Genomic DNA, 25591 nt, shown 5'->3' on the forward strand with positions numbered 1-25591 from the left:
CTGGTGTGCCGAAAGTCCCCACCCCTTGGCAGAGACTATCTGAGTTTGCATATGCCTGCCTAGTTAAATTACGTGTCTGAATGTGTGTGTGTGTGTGTGCGTGCATGTGCATGCGTGCACCCAAGGAGGTGTGTGTTCGCCACATCCAACACCAGCATGTGGCTTTTGGAGAGCCGCCTCTGTAGCCTTATTGGAGTTCACCGACTGGGTCTGCGTTGCTCCCGGACAGGAGGAAGGAAGTCAAATGACACCGAGGGTTGGTTCAGAGAAAGAGTTCTTTATTTCTGTTCTCCAGAACAGCAGAAAGGCACTTGCGTGGTCAGTCCACAGCAAGTCCAAAGAAATGAGAAATTTCATGCAGTATATATATCATCCAGGCACCCTCTCCCTCCTTCCCCAGGAATCCACCCACATCAGCCTATACATGCAGGTTGACATCACATATGTTCCTGCTCTGGTATTCTTAACCATAAATGGGTATTCCTTCCTGTACTTCTGACCATAAAAGGGTATTCCTTCCTGTACTTCTGACCATAAAAGGGTATTCCTGTTCCTACTCTTATCTTGGAGCAAGAGGTCACCAACTCCAAGAACACACTCTGGCGCTGTTCCCGGACTAGGTCTGTGCGCCAGAGTGTGGTAAGATAAGACCCAGACATCTCATCCCTACTCCACTGGAACAGCCAAGGTCATCCTTGCCGTCACAAACTGATAAAGGAGAGGGCTCTGAGCACTTGTTTATACAGCCGGGTTTTTGTTTATACATTGGATTTTAGCTAAGGAAAAATAGGTATTTTGGTGCCCATTTCAAAACTGTCTGCACAGTCAGTTTTTGGGTTTGGGAAACCCATTCCTTCACCCCCAGGCCCCAAAAGGTCAACCACCTATTTTAGAGCTGTGTTAGTCCACTGGATGACCTGGCCAGTTGCTGAATTAGCTGGTGAGCTTTCCAATGCTGTCTAGGCTACAATTCCTTCATCAGATGGGCTCTCTCAGTAGCACTGAAATCTGGTCACAACTAATCCCAGTTTGAGACTCTTGGTGCCTTACAGAACCCTGTCTCTTGGGCTGGTTCGTATGTCACTTAAGGCTCTTATCAATTCACACAAATAGTCTACTCATTGTGAGCAATCTATCCGAGAAGGAAGGAGCACGCATAATACTGAAAATCAACTTGTGTGGGTAAGGCGTTTTTTGTTACAGCACACATCCTGCTCACAGAAGGTGATCTGGGGTATGACACTCATCCCCAGGTAAATTATATTACTCATGTCCATTGTCCAGGGGTCAGCAACCTTTTTCAGCCATGGGCCAGTCCACCGTCCCTCAGACCATGTGGTTGACCGGACAATATTTTGAAAAAAATAATGAATGAATTCCTATGCCCCACAAATAACCCAGAGATGCGTTTTAAATAAAAGGACACATTCTACTCATGTGAAAACACGCTGATTCCTGGACCGTCCACAGGCCAGATTGAGAAGGTGATTGGGCTGCATCCGGCCCATGGGCCTTAGGTTGCCTATCCCTGCCCATAGTCCATAGTTACAGATCAGCCCAAACTTGAAGATCTGACAGTGTTCCTTTTTTATGTGCTCTGAGATCTGGTGAGCCAAATGATGGCAGAAAATAGGTCTGATTTTTAGATGTAGAGAGGGCCAACGTTTACTCCAATATCAGCTTCTGGCAGAGCTAGGCGAAAGCTGGAAACAGCTGTAAGAAAGCCACACACACGCCCCACGACAAATTTTGGGAAGGGGAATTGGTGCTGATATTTTGTAGGACCCTTAATTTGAAGAAACTTGCATTGACAAATGGCTAGATCCTTGGGGTTTTTTAAAACAACAACTAAAAACACGGCTTAATTTAAGATTGCTAAAGCTTATTACCCAGATCCTGATTTCCAGTGTTGTGTCACTAAAATGACACAAATGGTGAAAAAGAACTGCTCTAGCCATATGCAGAATGTTTTCTCCTCACTAGTGAGTAACTATATCTTGCGTCGTTCTGCCCGAACACTGAGGTCCAGCGCTGAGGGCCTTCTGGCGGTTCCCTCGCTGCGAGAAGCCAAGTTACAGGGAACCAGGCAGAGGGCCTTTTCAGTAGTGGCACCCGCCCTGTGGAACGCCCTCCCACCAGATGTCAAAGAGAAAAATAACTACCAGATTTTTAGAAGACATCTGAAGGCAGACCTGTTTAGGGAAGCTTTTAATGTTTAATAGGTTATTGTATTTTAGAGTTTTGTAGGAAGCCACCAAGAGGGGTATAAAGGGGTATAAATAAATTCTTATTCTTATTCTTATTCTTATTATTCTTATTATTCTTATTTTAGCATCCATACATCTGGGATGGGGTTGGGTTCCAAGTTGAAGACGAAACCCTGATCATAATTCTTATCTGTGTTGCTCTGCTGACTAATCTCAGACAAGGATCAAACCCCATTTACGCATAAGATTCAAGCCTCAGTGATAGCTTACCACTCCCAGGTTTTTTCCTTTCTGTCAGTGCTTGTTAGGAACATAATCATCTTGATCAGCTGAGCCAACTCATATGATTCATTTGGGATTCTGCTAAAGTGTTCAGTTACTGATTGTGATTATGCCAGATACCTCAGGAGAGCGTACCCAGGAGACGAGACACATCATTTCAAAACATCCCAGAGGGTTCAAGATAACTCAGCTACAGCAAAACAAGGCAAGAAGCTGCCATTCAAAAAGCACATTTGCAAAAAACCTTTGCTAATTAGGATGTGTATCTGGCCAGCTTGCCCACCGTCAAATGCCTCTTTGGGGTGGAGGGTGTGGAATAGCTTAGCCTCGGCCGTTTCAGATCTGCATAGTCTGTATAGCCCTAAATGAATTATGTGGAAAAAATAGAGCAGCACCCCAATTTTGAGAAACTATTCCTTGCGCTGTGCTGACCCTGACAGCAATGGGGACCCGAATGACTCCTCATTCTTAACCTGCAGCACACCTCAATGTGCCTTAATGGGATAGAGCTCAAATGATGGCTTCGTAGTACTGTTGGCGCTGAGATTTTATGTGAAGTACATGGCGCTGTGGGTTAAACCACAGAGCCTAGAACTTGCTGATCAGAAGGTCGGTGGTTCGAATCCCTGCGACGGGGTGAGCTGCCATTGTTCGGTCCCAGCTCCTGCCAACCTAGCAGTTCGAAAGCATGTCAAAGTGCAAGTAGATAAATAGGTACCACTTCGGCGGGAAGGTAAATGGCGTTTCCATGCGCTGCTCTGGTTCTCCAGAAGCGGCTTAGTCATGCTGGCCACATGACCCGGAAGCTGTACGCTAGCTCCCTTGGCCAATAAAGCGAGATGAGCGCCGCAACCCCAGAGTCGGCCACGACTGGACCTAATGGTCAGGGGTCCCTTTACCCTTTACCATACATCCGGTAAGTCAGGGCTTTTATATGTCCTTCTCGGCCAAAACAGCTGAGGAATTTCACGGGAAACCAAAAATATCAATGAGTAATGAAAACCATCAGATGAATTTGCACAAATACATATTGAATTTGTGAAGGATCCTTTTCTTAGGATAAAGGACTGGAATAGATCACATCCATGGGATGCTGTGTAGCCCTGGGGTGGGGGGAAAGTGGTCCTCAAGATGTTGCTGGACTACAACTCCCATTATCCCTAGCCAGCATAGCCAGTGGTCAAGGATGGTGGGAGTTGTAGTCTAGCACCATCTCTGGATGGTCAAAGGTTCCTCACTCCTAGTGTAGCCATTTGATTCTGTGCTCCTCAGTGTGTGTGGTCTCCCTTTATGCAAATCTGCACTATTTGTCTAGGGCTGTGGATTGATTATTAGGGTCACTTTTTATTTAGAAGAGAATAATAATAATAATAATAATAATAATAATAATAATAATAATAATAATTTATTTATATCCCGCTCTCCCCAGCCGAAGCCGGGCTCAGAGCGGCTAACAACAGTAAAATAATACAACATTCTAAAACCATTCATTATAAAATCATTTCAGAGTCAAATTAATGGCAACCATTGGGCTGGAGCTCTATGAGGATTACAGAAGGTCAGACTGTGCCTCAGCCAAAGGCCTGGTGGAACAGCTCTGTCTTGCAGGCCCTGCGGAAAGATGCCAAGTCCCGCAGGGCCCTAGTCTCTTGTGACAGAGCGTTCCACCAGATCGGGGCCACGGCCGAAAAAGCCCTGGCTGTAGTTGAGGCCAGCCTAACCTCCTTGTGGCCCGAGACCTCCAAGATGTTTTTGTTTGAAGACCGTAGGGTCCTCCATGGGTCATACCAGGAGAGGCGGTCCCATAGGTACGAGGGTCCTAGGCCATATAGGGCTTTAAAGGTTAAAACCAGCACCTTAAACCTGATCCTGTACTCCACCAGGAGCCAGTGCAGCTGGTATAAGAATTGATTCCACATCAATTTACCTATTTCAAAGCAGATGACTGTTTTTACAAAGGCAACAAACTTCTCAGATTAAGAGGGGTGATTCTAAATAAGAGGGGTATGAGGGGTATCTGATATGTTGACTCAGCACCCTCCCTATTCATATGCTACCAAGAAACACGGGTTAACACATCTGGAATCTGTACTTCGTTTTTTACAGACACCATATGCCATACTTCCCATTTTAGCAAGGAAACTGCTGTTGAGTTGCATCTCACCCCTGGCCAATGGATAAATGTTGAAAAAGTCATATTAAATAAATTGCCTGAATGAACTGAAAGCACCTAGATCATTCCTATCAACCCTTCGGCATTTAAAAGCCTTTTGCAAGTCTTAAACATTCCCATCCCTTCCTACCCACCCACTCCATGTTCAATGAAATGAATCAGTTCATTAGAGCAATTAGCTTTTCATCTTTCATATTGTCTTAATCTGGATAAAGCGCTAATGGGGAACAAAAATGGTCATGTTCTCAGTGGGTATCAATTTTCATAATCCCGCTGCCTTCAGGCATGTTAGATGGATTCACCAAAAGAACTTGATTGATTACTCTGGAGACGGAGGCAGCCCCGAGGAACAAATATGAGCAGTTAGAGGAATTCTGACGGGCAAGTGTTAGAAGTCAGAATGGCAAGGGGGTTTTTAGGGTCAGACTTCAAGCAGCTATAATTTTTCAACGGCAACATTCTTGGCTGCAAAATGCTTTCCACGTAGGAGAGGATAAAAAGACGAAGAGCTTCCGCTTGGACGAGAGGTGGTGGGACTGAATTATCAGCATTTAACTTATAATGAGCGGTTTGCAAAGAGCAAGTGGTGTCTGCAGCCTTTTTTAAAATAAAAATGTGCTGGAATCAAAATCAAATTTTAACACATGGCAGATTTAAAATAAAACAAGGCCGTATGTTTTTCACGATGCACGGGGTTAGCTTCATTAACGCTTCAGGTATCCGTAATCCTTTTAACATTTACAGTCTATAAAGGAAAGGAAGAGGGTGGAGTACTCTGTTTAATACAGTGAGCTGACAGAACTTGTGGAGGCATCTAGCTTGGAGCAGCTCAAGCAATCTTAGATGCTGCAAGCAGAGCTCCCAACCTGTGAGTTGGCCTCCTCCGGCCATTTTCAGACTGGAAGGGGCATGCTTTCCTAAAGTACAGGGGCCAAATGTGCCAGATTGAGCCCTGGCGTTTGGGCCCTGCTCCTTCCCAAGTCTTCCACCCAACTTTCCTTTCTCCTGACTTGAGGCCAAATGGGAGTTCTTGCTCCAGCAGATGGGAGAGGAGGGCAGGGGCAAAAGGACCCAGGGGGAAGTGGGGCAGGAAAGGTAATCGAAAAGGCAGTATACATTGCTGGAGGTGTGATACACAGGGAGTCTCGGCCAATCGGCAGTTCCCTGTGATGCCAAATAATATCTTCTGGGTGTGCCCTGAAGAGATTTTCAGGGGCCAGAGAGAGAGAGACCAGGGGTCCACATTTTTCCTGTGGGCCTGAGGTTCCCCTTTCCTGCGTCCCAGAAAGCAGCTTTGTCCACATTCTAACTTCTTTATGAGTTGGTGGCATTCTGTGTCCAAAGCTGAGGTGGATTATATGTACAGCCGTACCTCGGAGGTCAAACAGAATCAATTCCGGAAGTCTGTTTGTATTCCGAAATGTTTGACTTCCAAAGCGTGGCTTCTGATTGGCTGCAGGGAGCTCCCTCAGCCAATCAGAAGCCGTCGAAGCCCTGTTGGACGTTCAGCTTCCAAAAGAACGCTCACTTACTTCTGGGTTTCGATTGTTCAGGAGCCAAAACGTACAAGTTCCGGGGCGTTTGAGAACCAAGGTATGACTGTATAGAGACCGAGAGACCGACAATCTCATGTGGAAGTTCTCAGTATGTAGCACAACCCAGAGGTTGTCAGGCTGACACGAAAATATTTTGTTTTTGTATGAATCTCTGTCCAAAACATTTCAACTTGGCTGGGTTCCTTTAAACATTTAAATTTGGCAAGAGGTTTTCTTTTTCTTTTTTTAGCCCTTATATAAACTCAAAAGAGTTTGCAAAAAGAAAGCTGGTTGTCATTGATCTGGCTGTACCGAATGCTAAGCCTGCGCAACAGGAGAATTACACAATATCTCTGTGTGTGGTTGCAATTCATTCCAGGCATTCAGAGAAAAGGGAGAAATGTCTGGCCTAGTTCACATAGAAAGGTGCACCTACCTTACTGTATGAAACAATAGGCACATAGTCATTCTTCCATATGATGCATCTGTTAGTGAAAATAACATTAAAACGCATCACATTAGGGGAAACAGCTTGACAAAAATATATATGCATGCATTAGGCAAAATTGCTTGCAGAAGTGAGCTCATTCGGAGAAATTCGCACTATAACGCTGATGAAGTTTCATGAAGACCTTTGTGGGGGGGGGATGAGGGGGGGAATTACGACCTGCTATGGAAATGTCAAATACCGAACTTAAGAGTGGAAAAACGAGAAACCGAACTCGAGAAACCGAAATTGACCCATCGCTCTCAGAAAAAAACTGAGGAATATTGAATAGAATGTCAGACATGGACCTTGGAGAACTAGGCTTAAATTTCAACCCTGCCACTGAGTCCACGGAATGGTGCTGAGATCAAGACAAGGATGGGCGTGGGCAGCCGTCTACAGAGAGCCGTGAGCCATTGGGCAAGCGACTAATCTGAGAGCCAGTGTGGTGTAGTGGTTAAGAGCGGTGGACTTGTAATCTGGTGAACCGGGTTCGCTTCCCCGCTCCTCCACATGCAGCTGCTGGGTGACCTTCGGCTAGTCACACTTCTCTGAAGTCTCTCAGCCTCACCTCACAGAGTGTTTGTTGTGGGGAAGGAAGGGAAAAGAGATTGTTAGCCGCTTTGAGACTCCTTAAGGGGAGTGAAAGGCGGGATATCAGGTCCAAACTCTTCTCTTCTAATCTGGACTGGAGCAAGAGGCAGGCCTGAGGCAAAACCAAGGATGCAGGAAAATGCCAGAGACCAGGAAGACTGTGTTGCTTGAGGAAAGGCTCACTGGAGCAGAAATCCCTCTTATAGTACCCAAGGGGGTGAGCCTCTGCAGGTGGAGTCAGTCCAGGTCCTGATGACTGCAACCTGCAGTTCAATGGCCCACCACACGGGGCAGCGGACCATAGATCCCAGCAGCACCTGACAGATAACTGCCCTCTCCCCAGCGTAACAGGCAGGGTGAGCTCTACCATTTGACAAAAGTGAGACGGCTTTCTGCAAGAAGCTTGCTATAAATAGCAGCACGTGTACAAGTTATTTAATTTTCTATTTTCCTGGAATTGGAGTGAGGAAAACGAGGGCCTGTTGCATGTTCTGCCTCAGGCATCAAATGTGTTGAGCTGCGCTGACACACAAGTTTGTCGTGAAGGTAACCCCAAATGGACGCATGAGCTCCTTGGAATGAAAGGAGGGAGGTGCAAACTAAAGAAGCAGATTTCCAGTTGTCTCCCCTAGCCATAGGGCTGCTCTTGAGTAAATGGTAGCCTCTGTGCTTATGTGGGGGATTTTTTAAACTACAGTGGTACCTCGGGTTAAGAACTTAATTCATTCTGGAGGTCTGTTCTTAACCTGAAACTGTTTTTAACCTGAGGTACCCCTTTAGCTAATGGGGCCTCCTGCTGCCACCGCCGCACAATTTCTGTTCTCATCCTGAAGCAAAGTTCTTAACCCGAGGTACTATTTCTGGGTTAGCGGAGTCTGTAACCTGAAGCGTCTGTAAAAGGAAGTGTCTGTAACCCGAGGTACCACTGTAATTTCCTTCCATCCAAAGTGAGGAACATCTCGCAGCAATCCAAAGATGGCATGGGCAGAACTCATTTCCTACGGGACCGCCTCTCCTGGTATGTCCCACAGAGAAACTTACGGTCTTCAAATAAAAACATCTTGAAGGTTCCAGGCCACAGAGAAGTTAGGCTGGCCTCAACCAGAGCCAGGGCTTTTTCGGCTGTGACTCCAATCTGGTGGAACGCTCTGTCACAAGAGACTAGGGCCCTGCGGGACTTGACATCTTTCCGCAGGGCCTGCAAGACAGAGCTGTTCCACCAGGCCCTTGGCCAGGGCACAGCCTGACTCCCTCCTTCGGCAATCTTTGCGGAGCTCTGGCCCAATGGTTGCCAGTGGTTTGTTTTGAATTAATTTTATAATGAATAATTTTAGAGTGTTGTGTTGTACTGTTGTACTGTTTTATTGTTGTTAGCCGCCCTGAGCCCGGCTTCGGCTGGGGAGGGCGGGATATAAATAAAATTATTATTATTATTATTATTATTATTATTATTATTATTATTATTATTATTATTTCTCTTTGTCTCCCCACTCCCCAATGTAAAAATAATTATCTCAGGGTAAGACCTGTATGCACCTCCCTCTAACCTCTGATGCACACCTACAAAATACAGACATCATCTGTAACAAGCATGTTTGGAAAGATAATTGTGGTGTATCAGCTTTCTCCTTCCTCCTCTGCCCTTAAATGCAGAATAATTTTCTGCAATCTTTTTTTTCTTCCTGAAGCTTCTCTTGGGAGATGACAAGAGTCCCTTGCATTGCTGGTGCAAGGCTGGTGCCAAACGCTCCCTTCGCCCATTTCCCTGCTAATGCAAAATAGTCTTGGCTTAAGGCTCTGCTGTAAATCACCGTTCTTTCGGCCATTAATCTCGAGAACACCCTGCTATATTTTATTAAGGTAATTGTATGGCTTTAAAAGGCTCTCGTAGCAGGCTTCCCAGAACTCTGCGGCAGCTTCAAAGCTTCTCTGCATTTTTGTGTCCAAATGCTAGAAGAAGATGCAGTGCTGTGCATGTTTCTGTCAGCCCCTGGAGTCACTGATATCTGCTCAAGGGCACTGCAGTCAGCCTTCTTTACGGCTGCTTCTGCATTCTGCGGCAGATTATGGCCACATATATATAAGGTTTTTCTCCGGTGGGCAGGGCATGTTGCAAGGCATCACATGAGTGTGACTAAACCCAGGCTGTTCGGCAGCCAGAGCTTGAACAGAGGGCCTGGAATATTTGTTTTTTGACTCATTCTCTCAGACTGTGCTGGAATAATCAAATAAGCATGCAGAATAGACTGAACCACATTGTTGCATTGTGTCCGACTCTTTGTGACCTCATGGGCCAGAGCACGCCAGGCACTCCTGTCTTTCACTGCCTCCCGCAGTTTGGTCAAACTCATGCTGGTAGCTTCGAGAACACTGTCCAACCATCTCGTCCTCTGTCGTCCCCTTCTCCTCGTGCCCTCCATCTTTCCCAACATCAGGGTCTTTTCCAGGGAGTCTTCTCTTCTCATGTGTTGGAGCCTCAGCTTCAGGATCTGTCCTTCCAGTGAGCACTCAGGGCTGATTTCCTTAAGAATGGATAGGTCTGATCTTCCTGCAGTCCATGGGACTCTCAAGAGTCTTATCCAGCACCATAATTCAAAAGCATCAATTCTTTGGCGATCAGCCTTCTTTATGGTCCAGCTCTCACTTCCATACACCACTACTGGGAAAACCATTGCTTTTAACTATACGGGCCTTTGCTGGCAAGGTGATATCTCTGCTTTTTAAGATGCCTTCTAGGTTTGTCATTGCTTTTCTCCCAAGAAGCAGGGGTCTTTTAATTTTGTGGCTGCTGTCACCATCTGCAGTGATCAGGGAGCCCAAGAAAATAAAATCTCTCACTGCCTCCATTTCTTCCCCTTCTATTTGCCAGGAGGTGATGGGACCAGTGGCCATGATCTTCCTTTTTTTGATGTTGAGTTGAACCACATTAAGGCAGCCCATAACAGCAGATGGAGTGCGTCCGATACTCAGCTATAAGTCATCATCGCTGAGTTTGCCATTGCCGCAACTCACACAGTTGAGCAAGGGGGTCCTGCCCCATGGCACTGGGCCAGGGGCGGGCTTTGGTTTTTTGCAATATGGCACCCTGTGCGAGGCCAAAATTTGACACCCCCAAACAGATCATCACAATTATGAGTATTCTCCATTTGGCGCCCCCTTCGCTTGGCACCCTGTGGAACCACCCACACTGTCCTAAATCTGGCACTGCACTGGACCACAACTGGTACACTAGTGTCTGGACTCCATCCCAGTCCCACTGGTGGACTTTGGTTGCTACTCCACTGTGCGGTGCAGTGCTATGATTATACCTGAAGGAGCGTCTCCACCCCCATCGTTCAGCCCGGACACTGAGATCCAGCGCTGAGGGCCTTCTGGCAGTTCCCTCACTGCTAGAAGTGAGGTTACAGGGAACCAGGCAGAGGGCCTTCTCGGTAGTGGCGCGCTCCCTGTGGAACGCCCTCCCATCAGATGTTTAAGGAGATAACTGTACAACTTTTAGAAGACATCTGAAGGTAGTTTTTAAAGCTTTACTGTGTTTTTGTACAGTATTTGCTGGATGCTGCCCAGAAACGCTAGGGCAACCCAATAAGCTGGACAGGCTACAAATAATAAAATTATTATGATGGTGATGTTTGGAACACATGCACTCTGGACAAAGAACGTTACTCCTGCCCCTCTCTCATACCATACTTAAAGCAGATACAGAGAAAGGGGCTGTTAATTCAGGGGTTTAAGAAGCACCTAACATTTTCGTGGCAGAGAAGGGCACGCCATACTGTTTGCTTTAAATAAACTATGCTTCAGAAAGCTGCCATTCAGGGAGTGGCACGTGGGTTTGCAGATCTGTTGTTGCCGTGGGGTGGCAAGGGTAGAAGAGACAATCTCATGCCCAGAAGCACATTTCTGTATCCCAGCTTCACACAACTCGGGCTTCAGCCTTGCTACTGAAGATAGTTCATCCCTAGTGAACCCTGGCACAAACGAGGTGTTGGATTTTGATAATTGGGGGACAGCTCAAGTCTTGCTTTGCCCTATATGGGGGATGGCCAACAGGGAGTCCATAAGTTTGCCCTGGGCTTCCTTGGCTGCCTGCTCTCCCAACACTCAGCTTGGGAGTGTGGGGTGATCAGGAGAAGGCACGAGACACCCTTTTCATTTCCCAGTTGGAGGGGCAGCTGTAAGGTGCAGTGCCTTCTCACAGAACTCTGGCGCTGGGGTAGGGAGTGTTTAACCGCCCTCTGTCTTTGTCCTCCTCCCAGTGATATTTTCCCAGTTAAATTGCAGCCCTAAGCTACTAATAACCCTGCTCTTTGGGGGGCAGGGAGGTAACATAGGGGCTTGTATTGCGCCCGGGAAGGCTATTCACAAAAGTGGAAGTGGGGGTGCTTTAGATCAGGGAAGCTGTCTATGTGATAAAGGTAAAGGCAAAGGGACCCCTGACCATTAGATCCAGTCATGACCGACTCTGGGGTTGCAGCGCTCACCTTGCTTTATTGGCCGAGGGAGCCGGCATACAGCTTCCGGGTCATGTGGCCAGCATGACTAAGCTGCTTCTGGCGAACCAGAGCAGCGCACGGAAACGCTGTTTACCTTCCCGCCAGAGCAGTACCTATTTATCTGCTTGCACTTTGATGTGCTTTCGAACTGCTAGGTTGGCAGGAGCAGGGACCCAGCAACGGGAGCTCATCCCGTCGCGGGGATTCGAACTGCTGACCTTCTGATCGGCAAGTCCTAGGCTCTGTGGTTTAACCCACAGCGCCACACAGTTCAAAAGAAGAGCACCTTTATTAAAGAGGGGGAAATATTGGGAGAGCCAACAGACCTCATTCTTTTCAGTTCCCCTGACCTTGTTGGTTTTGAATACACGGGTGCCTGCCTGAGTCAAATTATCCTGTGCCAGAGGTCAGAGGCGATCAACCTGTCTTGCTATAAACCATGCCGGTTTCGTGTATGATTTCAGCCTAATCTCAGGAAAATCATCTAGAGAGGTCAGCACAGCAGCTCTGCACATCCTTTCCCTGGCTTTCAGATGGATGTTTTAAAGCCTTCTACCTTTGGCACTCTTAATGCAAATGCCATTATCTCTCTTTTCTGATATTCCCAGCCATTTTCAGCTGCTACGTGAAATGTACTGTGGAGGTGTCCTGTGTATGGATTAAAATGCAGCCTTTCCCTTTCAAGATTTATAAATGATCCTTCCAGTGATTCGAGAAAGGCTAGGAGAAGCAGGAAAACAGCCATTTCATAAGACATCACTTAATAATGGCTTTATTGTTATTGCTCAGATAGCCAACATTCAACAGCTGTAATTCATGACATGTTTAGGAAGCCCCCTACCTCCCCCCACCCAAAAAAACATAATATTGATGACATTTTTCCCTCAATTTTGCTTCCTAACCTTGTCATATGTTTTGAAATATTAACCGAATTTGATCAAAATACGTGTGTGGTATTTCAGCTTATAGGTTATATCTAATGCTGTGATGTGCATAGAATTTCCCATCCTACCCCCTGTAGCCCCTGGAGTGAGTGAGTGAGTGAGTGAGTGAGTGAGTGTTTTGTGGCTGCAGATTTTGAAGGGTGCACGGAGGGTTGCTGTAGGGAAGAGAGGAAGGGAAAATCTTCTGTGCCAGCAGCATGCATGCATGCAGCTCATGCATGCAGCAGCAACAGTATTGCACTTAACGTCTTATGTTTACATGTTTGCAGCGGCTATTAAAACAACAACAAAGGATTGACATATCCACTCCCCACATTACCTCTTGAAACAATGCATGTGCTTAGTTGCTTAAGTTAGAGGCAAATTGTGTCGGGTGGGTTTAATGCAGATACTAAAATCTTGAGGGGACAATGCATTATTATAACAACCTGTTGGTCAGTCAGAGTCCTGCTCCATTTGTGTTATGTACTGAAGTTCTCACCCTGGGCCAGCAGAGGGATACTGTAGATAGTTTTCACTCAGGTCCACATATGCAAATAAGGGATTGAAAGTGATGTTCAGTGATTGGATAGTTACAGAAAATGGTTACTGTTGCATTCTAGTGGAGCTCTATATAAGCAGGCTGGCTGAACCCTTCAGTTCAGTTCTGTTCTGGCCTATGAATAAACAAGAGCTGTGTTGTCTGATATGTTGTTGTTGTTTAGTCGTTTAGTCGTGTCCGACACTTTGTAACCGCATGGACCAGAGCATGCCAGGCACTCCTGTCTTCTACTGCCTCCTGCAGTTTGGTCAAACTCATGCTGGTAGCTTCGAGAACACTGTTCTCAGCTTCAGGATCTGTTCTTCCAGTGAGCACTCAGGGCTGATTTCCTTAAGAACGGATCGGTTTGATCTTCTTGCAGTCCATGGGACTTTCAAGAGTCTCCTCCAGCACCATAATTCAAAAGCATCAATTCTGATTTGTTCACCCACAACTTAACAGTTTGAATGTTATATCTATGAATGGAGGCTGCCTGACTGAAAGATCTTTTCCCAGCTACATCCTCAAACCCATTAAGATGGGATGTTTGGGGGTAGAAACCTATAAAAATCTTGACCCACCGATGCAAAAGCAACAAAGTCCTCCAGGGGATTTGCAACAGCTCGGCTATGTGCAAACTCACATCAGTCTCCACCTTATGGAATAAACGGAGGAAAAACAATAGGCAAGATGTTTCTGTGTGTGAAATGCTTCTTTGCAACACATTGCATTGTTAGAGGATGCGACACCTACATCAGCCTGTGAATCAATGTGTGCTAGCCATGTTGAGCCCTGGGGTAACAGCATAGCTTCTTCCAGCAATATTACAAATTGGCCTGCCAGTTATCCCGAAGCCAGTGGGATTAAGCTGCCTTCATATGCAGGTACCATGGCGGCACTGGCAAGCTGGATCATGCTGAGAGAATGAAACACTCCTTTGTTTTGTGTTAAAAAAAGAAATCACACTAAAAGATAGCATTGGAAAGATGTGCATCACAGTGTAATTGCAGGCTGACCCTTCGCTCTCTCCATTCTCTGGTGATCAGATTTTATATTGTGTTCGTCCTGGCCAACAAATGTGCTGCATAATCCCATTCCCAAGCACTGCGATATGAATCGGCTAGAAACCGCATCGATGGTTACCCATCTATTGCTCCCAGATTTAGAGGAAGAACAGCAGGCAGGCTATGAAGCCTGCTAGAAGCTGTTGCCACCACGGTGACAGGAACCCTCGTGTATCAACAGTCAGCGGCAATTCAAAATCACAAGATTTGCTCATTTGGGAGGGGAACGACCTGGCCTGCTAATCGTGCCCCGCAAGGACTGGTTCCTGAATCCCCAAACAATTCCCCACTAAGTAAGCTTATGGCTTCACTACAGGACTGAACGGGGAAAGGAAATGGGATTGTGAAGGATACAGCTTTTGATCAAACGCACAAGTGCTGGCAACATTAGCAAAGGGAATAGAGAAAATTGCTAGCGGAGTAAATAGCTTTTTGTATAAATGTTCTCCTTATTCAAATTTCCCCCAGTGTATTTTTTTTTTCCTTTTAAGGCCCGGAGAGTGAATTTTCTTTAGAAAACATTGATTAACTGATACCCTCACACAGTTCCCTGTGACTTTACACACACACACACAAAACTGCAGAGAAGAGAGAAGAGCAAAGTCACTGTGTCACATTTGCACCAACCACACATTTGCAGTTCTTAGCAGTTTCTTTCCTTGCACCCAACAGATGGTTCTCAGCATCAGCTCTTGAAGGAAGAGGAGGAGGAGAAGGGTCTAGACTGGTGGGAAGTGGGAAACCGGGGAGGGGGCACTGCAGTACAACAGTAGGCACGTGGTCTTACGTTCTTCGCACAGCAAGTAAGCCCCACACGCTCAATTTGAGGGGATTTTCTGTTCCCTCGTAGCAGCCTCTTGTACATTCATCGTGGGAAGTCTGCGTTCAGAAATTGCTTTCCATGCACAGATTATCCCTCGCTCAATTGGGGCAGTAAATTTTTTTTCTCCCCAGTTAAACATGTGAGAAGAACCGAGAAACTTGAGAGAGTCACATTTCTGGCCTGAAACAAAGAGGCAGAAAGGAAGGTATGGAGTACAAGATGGGAGAGAACTCTTCCATCTCAATTACCATATATTTTGCTCTATAGGACGCACCCTACCATAGGACACACCTTGTTTTAGAGGGGAAGAACAAGAAAAAAAATCTCCCCCTCTCTGCTCAGCGCCCCTTCAGTGAAGCGGCAGGAGAAACAGAGCCCCTTCCATTTCTCCTCCCACTTGGCTGAAGGGGCGATGCGCAGCTCTCCCTCTCCTGAAGCCAGGAGAGCCTTGCTCTCCCGGCTTCAGCAAAAGGAACTCGAAGCCTCCGGAGCGTGGAGGGAGCGTTCCCTCTGCGCTTCGGAGGCTTTGCGTTGCTATCGCTGTTCTGGCTTCTGGGATAGCTGCGCAGCCTGCATTCGCTCCATAGGACGCACACACATTTCCCCTTATTTTTTGGAGGGGGAAAAGTGCGTCCTATAGAGCGAAAAATACGGTAATTAGCTAGCGTGTTTCTTCACTGCCCAACACCTGGTTTGTAGAGAAAGGGATAAGCACCCCAAAAGATTTTGCTGGTGGTGAGTTTCATTGACGGTGGAGGCCTGGGCTTTTGTTAACAGGCAGCCAGACCCAAAACCGGCAGTTGCCAGGGAAAATGGACCATTCAAAAAAGAACATTTGTGCGTTTTCAAAAATTCAAGCCATGCAAAAGTTCAGTTCTGTTTGGTGATGTAAAAACAATGTGGAAAATACCCCTAGAACCTCAGGCCCTTATAAAGCACGGCCATTTCTCTGCCCTCTCTGCCCCACAATTCTCTGCTGCTGCTCTTCACTGGGTTAATAATATGAAGTTATTTTAAAACATGGGTAACCCTTTCCTTGGGACGGGGTGGCGCTGGGGGTTAAACCACTGAGCCTAGGGCTTGCCGATCAGAAGGTCGGCGGTTCGAATTCCTGCGACGGGGTGAGCTCCTGTTGCTCGGTCCCTGCTCCTGCCAACCTAGTAGTTCGAAAGCACGTCAAAGTGCAAGTAGATAAATAGGTACCGCTCTGGCTGGAAGGTAAACGGCATTTCCGTGTGCTGCTCTGGTTCGCCAGAAGCGGCTTAGTCATGCTGGCCACATGACCCGGAAGCTGTACGCCGGCTCCCTCGGCCAATAAAGTGAGATGAGTGCCGCAACCCCAGAGTCGGTCACAACTGGACCTAATGGTCAGGGGTCCCTTTACCTTTACCTTTAACCCTTTCCTGACAAGTCATGTGAAGCTACTACCACTGTTCAGATAAGGGTGGCAATGCCAAGAGTATCCAGTGCAACATGGAGGGAATGCATGGGCATGTTGTAGCGGCAGGTCCTTTGCATGCAAATCATAATATCCCAATTAAAGGTAAAAGGACCCCTGACCATTAAGTCCAGTTGTGAATGACTCTGGGGTTGCGGCACTCATCTCGCTTTACTGGTCGAGGGAGCCGGCGTTTGTCTACAGACAGCTTCCAGGTCATGAGCAGCGCATGGAAACGCCATTTACCTTCCCGCCGGAGCAGTACCTATTTATCTACTTGCACTTTGACGTGCTTTCGAACTGCTAGGTTGGCAGGAGCAGGGACTGAGCAACGGGAGCTCATCCCGTCGCAGGGATTCGAACTGCCGACCTTCTGATTGGTAAGCCCTAGGCTCTGTGGTTTAGACCACAGCACCACCCAAGCCCCAATATCCCAATTAGGCAGTTCTAATATTTTCTTTTAAAAAGCTCAGGTGAAGAGCACAGAGCAATCTAAGTTTTTTAAACGAGACACTAGACTGTCAATCTATGCCAAATATTTCAAGATTCTGGATGGATGGATAGAATCTAATTTTGCATGTGAAGTCTCCCAAGTTTTGCATATTAACTTAGCATTCTTTTAGAAGGAGTCATTTGCTCACAATCTGTCCTTGCGTGTGATTTGAGTATCCTCCAGCATTCCTCTGCCAGATTTTGGTCCATCTTGGGGTGCCTGTTTGTGTGTGTGTGTGTGTGTGTGTGTGTGTGTGTGTTCGTTCATGTTCCCACCACTGCTTTTATTTTCTTCTCTACTTCAGTGTTCTGTTTTCGTTTCGTTTTTAATACAAAACCAGATTTGTCCTCAAAGCAACTCTGTGATGTAGGATGCTGTAATTCCTGTTTTTAAGTTGGGAAAATGAGGCAGCAAGTGACTTGCCCCGTCAACCAGAATTTCTATAGCTCAGCAGGGAACTCGGATCTCAGGCCCAGCCCTCAATCCACAGGGCTACTCTGTAATTTTCTCTTTGTTTATTTCTTCCTCTGAATATGTGCTTTAAGAATTAATTCCTGGAGTGCAAGCCTTTGGCATTTCACAAATTCCAGTGCGGTGGGATGCATTTCTTATCTGCTAAATTATTCCTTCGTGTGCCGTGCTCCGACAAGTCCCCCTGAAATGTAGGCTTTCCTGTGATGTGGGAAGACGAAAATTGCCCACCCAGCTTCTCAAACCACATGGCTGTAGTCATGACCTTCCATGAAGACAGCAGGCTCCTTTCAGCTGGAATGTCCACTAAAGGTCTTGTCTGCCACAGAACAGATCTGATTGAGATATGACTGGCACTGCAGTAAGCAGCTGGGGCACAACACACCAAAACTCGTGCTCAGTATATTACACTGAAGGCAAGGCCACTATGTTCCACAGGGAGAGGGGGTGAAATCCAGCCAAGAGGAGGCTTTTCCCTGCTGGATATATTATGAGGCATCTTGTCTTTGTTGGCTGAAGGAATGGATGGCATTAAGAGAATCCACATATTCTAGATCAAGAAGGTTATGATAATATTTTTGGTTGGCACGCTTATTTATGGTATGAAAAGGTGAAAGTTCATAAAGGATTTACAAATCATGTAATTAGGGGCGGGAATTATAGAGTATGAATAAATGAGTAAATTAAGTTAATTTGGATATGCAAAACAAATTTAAGGAAACGCAGAAAGAGGGAGAAAGAAGTCAAGTTTTGAAATGTCAAAATGATTGTAAAATTAGTGAAATGTATAAACTTGAAAAGTATGAATGAATAAAAATCACTGGTGACACCAAAAAAGGGGGGGGAATCTAGCCCAAGTCAAGCACAGTTTACTATAATAGGAACATTAGGCATGAACACTATTCTCCTCTTCCATTAAAACAGAAAATTGCTAACTTTGGATAGATCGTGTTCCTTCTGCTGATCCTATCCTCTTGGATCCAATGAGGTCACAAGGCTGAAAATCACTATTTGTTTTTAATGTATAACTGGCACATCAGGCACCCTCTTGAGCTCCCCCATCTTCCCCTTACTCAGTAATGCTGTCCGCGTTTGATTCTGCTTCCAAGAGGCACTTTTCAGCTCTCGATGCAGATGTTTCCATCTGGGTCTCTTGGTTCTGAAGTGGGATGAAAAATCTGATCTCACTTTTAAAATAATGACTTCCTGCAAATGTTATAGAGCTTCAACTTTTTTGTTGGGTTTTAAAAAACAACAACACCATACATGCTGTGTTCTATTTTTTTTTTTAAAATAATTTTTATTAAGGTTTTCCAAATTAAAACAAATAAAATCCAATTCATAAACTTTTTCCAATATCCAGGACTTCCCCTCCCCACCCCCTCTTGTGTTCCAAATCTTCCAAAAAAGCAATAATATTCAACAAATTCTTATTCCCAAAATACACTCATCATCAACAACTCAATTTATCCAAATTTCCATCCCCTAAGGTCGACCTCTTCCCTTCCACGAGTTCCCCCCTTTCAAATATAGTACAGATGAAAATAGAATAAAAACAAACAATAATTTTACAACCTTTGGATTCCAAATTTCCCTCCCCTCTTTCCCTGCTGCGTTCCTCCTATCCCTCCACTTCTAATGTCTTCCTGATGAACCCACATTTCACTAAACCCACATCCCTCTGGTTCTTTACCGGTCTTTTTTTTTAAATTACAGATGTCCAATCATAGAAGGAGTCTATCAAAGGGGGCCCATTTCTTCTATCCAGATTTTTATATCCAGGAGTATAAACTCCAATTTTATATCCATAAGCTTGTCAAATCTGGATATCCCAAATGTTCCCACTCCAGTTCTGTCCAGTTCTTGTTGTTTCCTTGTTCTTGTCAATCACTCTCCTCCTTTTTACTTCCCTGTTCCCTCACAGAAATGTTCTTTTTCCAAAGGCTTCTAGTGTCTCTACAGAGGCTTGTTATTCAGGAGCAAAACATAATCCATTGTTTCCAGTAAAGTATAGGCCTCTGTAGACAAAATAATGTTCCATTTCTGCAGTTTCCCAGGAGATTAAAAGTTCTATCCAACTGTTCAAGTTTCCCGTCGAAAACACATGCAATGTCCCTCAGCTCCTCTAGGTGGATTACAATAACAAAGTTCCCTTCCAGATCACATCCGCCAGTCCAAATAACTTATAAATCCTTATTTGAAACAATTTATCTCCAATTTATAACAAATGTAACCGGCAAAGTCCTCATAACAAAGTCTCAATTTCATTCTTCCGTTTTGACAGCTCTTTGACAGCTGTCAAAACCTCCGTTATTCTTCTCCAGGCATTTTCACGAATCGCTCCAGGGATTCCGGGGGGGTTGCTTTTTAATACGAATTCCACTTTTCTCCTCCAGCTCAATCTTATAAATTTCCCTCGCGAAGTTGCTAGTTCGGCAAGATAAGGTTCCTCTCGATCTTAGTTATCCAGTCCTTTGTTTTGGCTCTTCTACAATTTGGGGGGGGGCTGACTTCCTTTTTTCCACCTCCCCCGTTCGCTCCAAATTCTAAAAATTTATCCCTCTTTTTAGTCCATATTCCAATTACTCACGGGTTCTTCTTTTGGGTCCAAATTTTCAATAGAAGAAGTCAGCGCTCTCCGCCGGATGGCATGCGGCTGCGCTCGGCAGGGATAGCAGAGGACTCAAAGCACCACGCTCCTCCCCGGCACCCGATCCGTAGCCTTTAAAAAGGCTCCTTCACGAATCGAGAGGGCGCTGACGGTGCCAGCCGAGTCTCCATGTCCACGGCCTCCGTGGCCGTGGTTTTTAAGGGTCCCCGCATCGCCGGTGCGGTAGGACCCAGCCCCTGCCGAGCAGGCTCCCTCCGGAGCTCGGAGGGAGCCCGCCATTCGGCGATGGCGCCGACCCGGAAGTCCCCATACATGCTGTGTTCTAATTCCAGTTGTGACTAAACTGGAATTACCGTATTTTTTGCTCTATAAGACTCACTTTTTCCCTCCTAAAAAGTAAGGGGAAATGTGTGTGCGTCTTATGGAGCGAATGCAGGCTGCGCAGCTATCCCAGAAGCCAGAAGAGCAAGAGGGATTGCTGCTTTCACTGCGCAGTGATCTCTCTTGCTGTTCTGGCTTCTGAGATTCAGAATATTTTTTTTCTTGTTTTGCTCCTCCAAAAACTAGGTGCGTCTTGTGGTCTGGTGTACCGTATTTTTCGCTCTATAAGACACACCAGACCACAAGACGCACCTAGTTTTTGGAGGAGGAAAACAAGAAAAAAAATGCACTGGCTCGCCAGATGCAGCTTGTCATGCTGGCCACATGACCCGGAAGTGTCTGCGGACAGCGCTGGCTCCCGGCCTATAGAGTGAGGTGAGTGCACAACCCTAGAGTCTGGCAAGACTGGCCCGTACGGGCAGGGGTACCTTTACCTTTACCTTTACTACATCAAACATTAAAAGCCTCCCTAAACAGGGCCGCCTTCAGATGCCTTCTAAAAGTCTGGTAGTTGTTGTTCTCTTTGACATCTGGTGGGAGGGCATTCCACAGGGAGGGCGCCACTACCAAGAAAGCCCTCTGCCTGCTTCCCTGTAACCTCACTTCTCGCAGTGAGGGAACCGCCAGAAGGCCCTTGGAGCTGGACCTCAGTGTCCGGGTAGAACGATGGGGTGGAGACACTCCTTCAGATATACTGGACCGAGGCCGTTTAGGGCTTTAAAGGTCAGCTCTAACACTTTGAATTGTGCTCGGAAACGTATTGGGAGCCAATGTAGGTCTTTCAAGACCGGTATGTAGGTCTTTCAAGCAGAGCAGTACAAAAGTAGCAGCTGCCCTAGCATGGAGGGCCATTGCCTGGAGACGAGTTGTGATGTTGCTGGTGCTGGCCATGCAGCAGGGTGAAATAATCTTTTTCGGGACACACCGCGAGGGGCAGGGGGGAGGAATCGGTGACTAAATACAGCAGCAAGACTTAGGAAAGCCTTGGCCTATCATTTGGGCTGTGCTTCAGGTAGCATGATGCTTTTGGCTGGCACTGGCTTCATCCCTGAAAGCCCAGCTGCTACAGAGCTGCTGTATCAGTTCTTTTTGCTCCAGCTGCTGGAACCGTTCCTTTTCCAGAGACATACTTAGCTGGTGCCTCTTCCAGCAGCAGAGCCTCTTACGTATTTCTGCACAGCAATTCATGTCTAGTTTTCCTTGTGGCAAGTACATCTGTAGTTTTAATAATTGCTTGTAATTCCTGAATGTTATATCACCACATTGCTTGCGAGGCAAATTGTTTGTGCAATGCTTGTCAGGCACATATTCATGGTTTCACTTCATTGGCCTTACAAATTGTCGGCTGATTGTTTGTTTTTTGTTTGTGATTCGACTTGTGTGAGAGACACCGAACAGCAGAATACATTTTTTCCTAGAATGGTAGGGGTGGCTCCATTCATGTTGCTTAGCCTAAGAGAGCATAGGGCAAAAAATTCAATGGTGCTGCTCTTTGTCTTCAATCTTGGAGACGTTTGAGGTTCAGCAACTGGAGATGGATCCATCTTTGGCTCTGTTGACACATCCAAATTCTTTTTTAAAAAAATTATTTTATTTTCAATGCAAAATCATAACATCATAACAAAAATTACAAACATTGAATCCAAAATAATACTATACAAACAAGAAAGAAAAACAGAACACACACATAAAAACCAAAACCAAAACAAAACAAAAAGCATACATCTACAAATAAAACCATATCATCATTCTAATCTAGTCATTACATACATATACTTCCTTCCTTTGTTCTAAGACCTCAAAATTTTACTCTTACTGTATAGTTGTGTCTAATGTAGATTTCTACCATCTTTGTACTGTTTTACACCATTTTTCTTTTTCTTTAACCCTTTAAAGCATCATTCATTACATACCGATATGCTTGCTTCAGAATAATGTTTTTTTCATATACTCTTTAGCACATCCCCATTCTTTTAATAATTTCTGGTCCGATTGTCCCCTTATGAATGCTGTGAGTCTTGCCAGATTTATATATTCACAAAATTTAATTTGCCATTCTTTCATTGATGGTATTTTTCTCCCTTTCCAATTTTTTGCTATAAGCATCCTGGCAGCTGTCGTTGCATAAAGGAATACTTTCCTTTGATTGTTGGGAATATCGTTTATAACTATACCTAAAAGGAATGCCTCCGGTTTTTTACTGAAAGATATTTTAAACATCTTTTTGATTTCTTCATAAATTTCATTCCAGAATTGTTTAATAGGTCGGCATTCCCACCACATGTGACATATCCAAATTCATCACCTGACGGCTTCAGTTAATGACTTGCATGTGCGAAAGCCGTCACAAATTAGAGATCACGGATAGATTCTTCTCTGCAGACAGTCCTCACATTTAGGACCAAGCTAGATATAGTGGTCTCAGTTTCTTATGCTTTCAAATGGATCTACGCCAGTCGTGTTGCAAGAGAGGGGAATGCTTTGAAAACAGTGAAAGGAGATCTGGGAAGGAATGCAGAGACTTCCCCTGGCTTGTGGCAAACATCCCCCAAAGCTACTTCTTCTTGAGCACTTTCCCTTCCAATCCAACACTTAAGCAGCTGCAGGAAGTCAAACATCTTTCACCCCAAATCCCTTTGCACTGTTAAAAACGAAACTGCCTTACCTTGCTCTTACTACATAAGTCAGGCCATTCTGTGTCAAAACAGCCAGAACTATTGCCCTTAGCTGTAAGCCATCAAGTGCCAAGAGAACAAGTGGTATACAGTGGTACCTTGGTTCTCAAACTTAATCCGTTCCGAAAGTCCATTCCAAAACTAAAGCGTTCCAAAGCCAAGGCCCACTTTCCCATAGAAAATAATGCAAAATGGATTAATCCGTTCCAGGATTTTGAAAACAACCCCTAAAACAGTAATTTAACATGAATTTTACTATCTAAGGAGACCATTGATCCATAAAATGAAAGCAATAATCAATGTTCTGTATTATAAAATAAATAAGATAGTACAGTCATACAACGGGTTACAGACGCGTCAGGTTACGTTTTTTCGGGTTGCAGACCGCCAAAACCCGGAAGTACCAGAACGGGTCATTTCCAGGTTTCGGCGGTCGCCATGCACAGAAGCACCGGATCACAACCTGTGCGTGCGCTGATGTGCCACTGCAGGTTGCGGACACTGTGGGTTGTGAACGAGCATCCCGCACAGATCGCATTCACATTCTTTATGTATGCAACAACAGCAGCAAGGATACTTGTCGCCAAACATTGGAAAACTCAAGACTTGCCCACACTGGAAGAATGGCAGATGCAACTGATAGACTATATGGAACTAGCGGAAATGACTGGCAGAATCCGAGACCTGGGAGAGGAAGCAGTGGAAGAGGACTGGAAGAAATTTAAGGACTATTTACAAAAACATTGCAAATTGTATGAGTGTTAAGAAAGATGCAAGATTGTAAATAACATGGCACCATTAAGCTAGTTGAAAAGACTATGAAGATAAGTGAAATTTAAGAAAAGATAAATTTTGGATAAATATCATGTTTAAATTAAGTATTTAAGGTTTGGATAAAAGTATCTAAAGCTAGGGATACAATATTGGAAAATTATAAAATAAGAATTGAAACAAGGTGATAATTTGCTGGTTAAAGTTTTATAAACCAGGAACGCAGGAACGAGAGATGTGAGGAAGTCCAAAAAGCGAAGAAAATATGGTTATTATCTAATTGATTCGGTTGTGGTATGCTTTTTGTATAAGATGTAAGTGATTTCTTTTTTTCTTTTTTGTTGTTCTTTTCTTTTTTTTCTTCTTTATTGTATTAAGAAAATCTTTAATAAATATTTAAAAATAAATAAATAAATAAAAATGCAGATCGCATTCACAGCCCGAGCGTCCACTGTACAGTGGTACCTCGGGTTACAGACACTTCAGGTTACAGACGCTTCAGGTTACAGACTCCTCTAACCCAGAAATAGTACCTCGGGTTAAGAACTTTGCTTCAGGATGAGAACAGAAATCGTGCGGTGGTGGCAGCGGGAGGCCCCATTCGCTAAAGTGGTACCTCAGGTTAAGAACAGTTTCAGGCTAAGAACGGACCTCCAGAACGAATTAAGTTCTTAACCCGAGGTACCACTATATTGTAGATGATAAAAATCAAATTTATTTTTTTTTCTCCTACCTTCACTGATGATAGTCATTGTTTGGATGGGGGGCTTTTATCTATTTCCACAGTCACAAAAAATCAATCAATCAATCAATCAATCAGTAGCTGCACTGGGTTCCACACAGTCAGAAAAACAATTTAACCCCAAAAGCCTCAAAAACACAAAATAAATAGCAAAACAAAAGCGCCAAACTTAATCCGTTCCAGAAGTCCGTTTGACATCTGACATGTTCAAAATCCAAGGCACAGCTTCTAATTAGAGCAGGAAATAATAGCCGACAGCCGCATCGGACGTTCAACTTCCGTGTTTTCAGTGTTTGGGAACCAAAGCGTTTGAGAACCAAGGTACTACTATACATACACACGTGTGTGAAATTAGAAAATGTCTGGAAATGTGGGACAATGCACACAGTGGAAGGAAACATATTATGGAACATGTTAACCCCAAAAGAACCATACATTGGAAACGTGCTGAAACTGAAACGTGCTGAAGTTTTATATCCAAAACTTTTATTTGATTGTTATCCGAGAAGATGCAGTTTCCTTTTGTATACAGTTTTTTCTTTTTACCTTGACTTTTTTCTTTTCTTTTTCTTCTGTGCTTCTGTTGTAAATAATTTTTTATGTCTGTATTTTAAACCGATAAAGATTATTATGAAAGAAAGAAAAGAAAACGTGCTGAAACTATATATTCTGCATATGTATACAGTGGTACCTTGGGTTAAGTACTTAATTCGTTCCGGAGGGCCGTTCTTAACCTGAAACTGTTCTTAACCTGAAGCACCACTTTAGCTAATGGGGCCTCCTGCTGCCGCCGCACCGCCGGAGCACGATTTCTGTTCTCATCCTGAAGCAAAGTTCTTAACCTGAAGCACTATTTCTGGGTTAGCGGAGTCTGTAACCTGAAG

At 44.9% G+C, this 25591-nt stretch overlaps 1 protein-coding gene across 2 annotated transcripts in view; it reads left to right on the forward strand.

Moving 5' to 3' along the window:
- The window catches only part of NRP2 (neuropilin 2), a 252609-nt gene that overhangs the window by 217778 nt on the left and 9240 nt on the right, over nt 1-25591 (forward strand). The window lies entirely within an intron of this gene.

This window comes from Podarcis melisellensis, assembly GCF_964234715.1.
Source record: "Podarcis melisellensis genome assembly, chromosome: 1".
Classification (NCBI taxonomy): Eukaryota; Metazoa; Chordata; class Lepidosauria; order Squamata; family Lacertidae; genus Podarcis; species Podarcis melisellensis.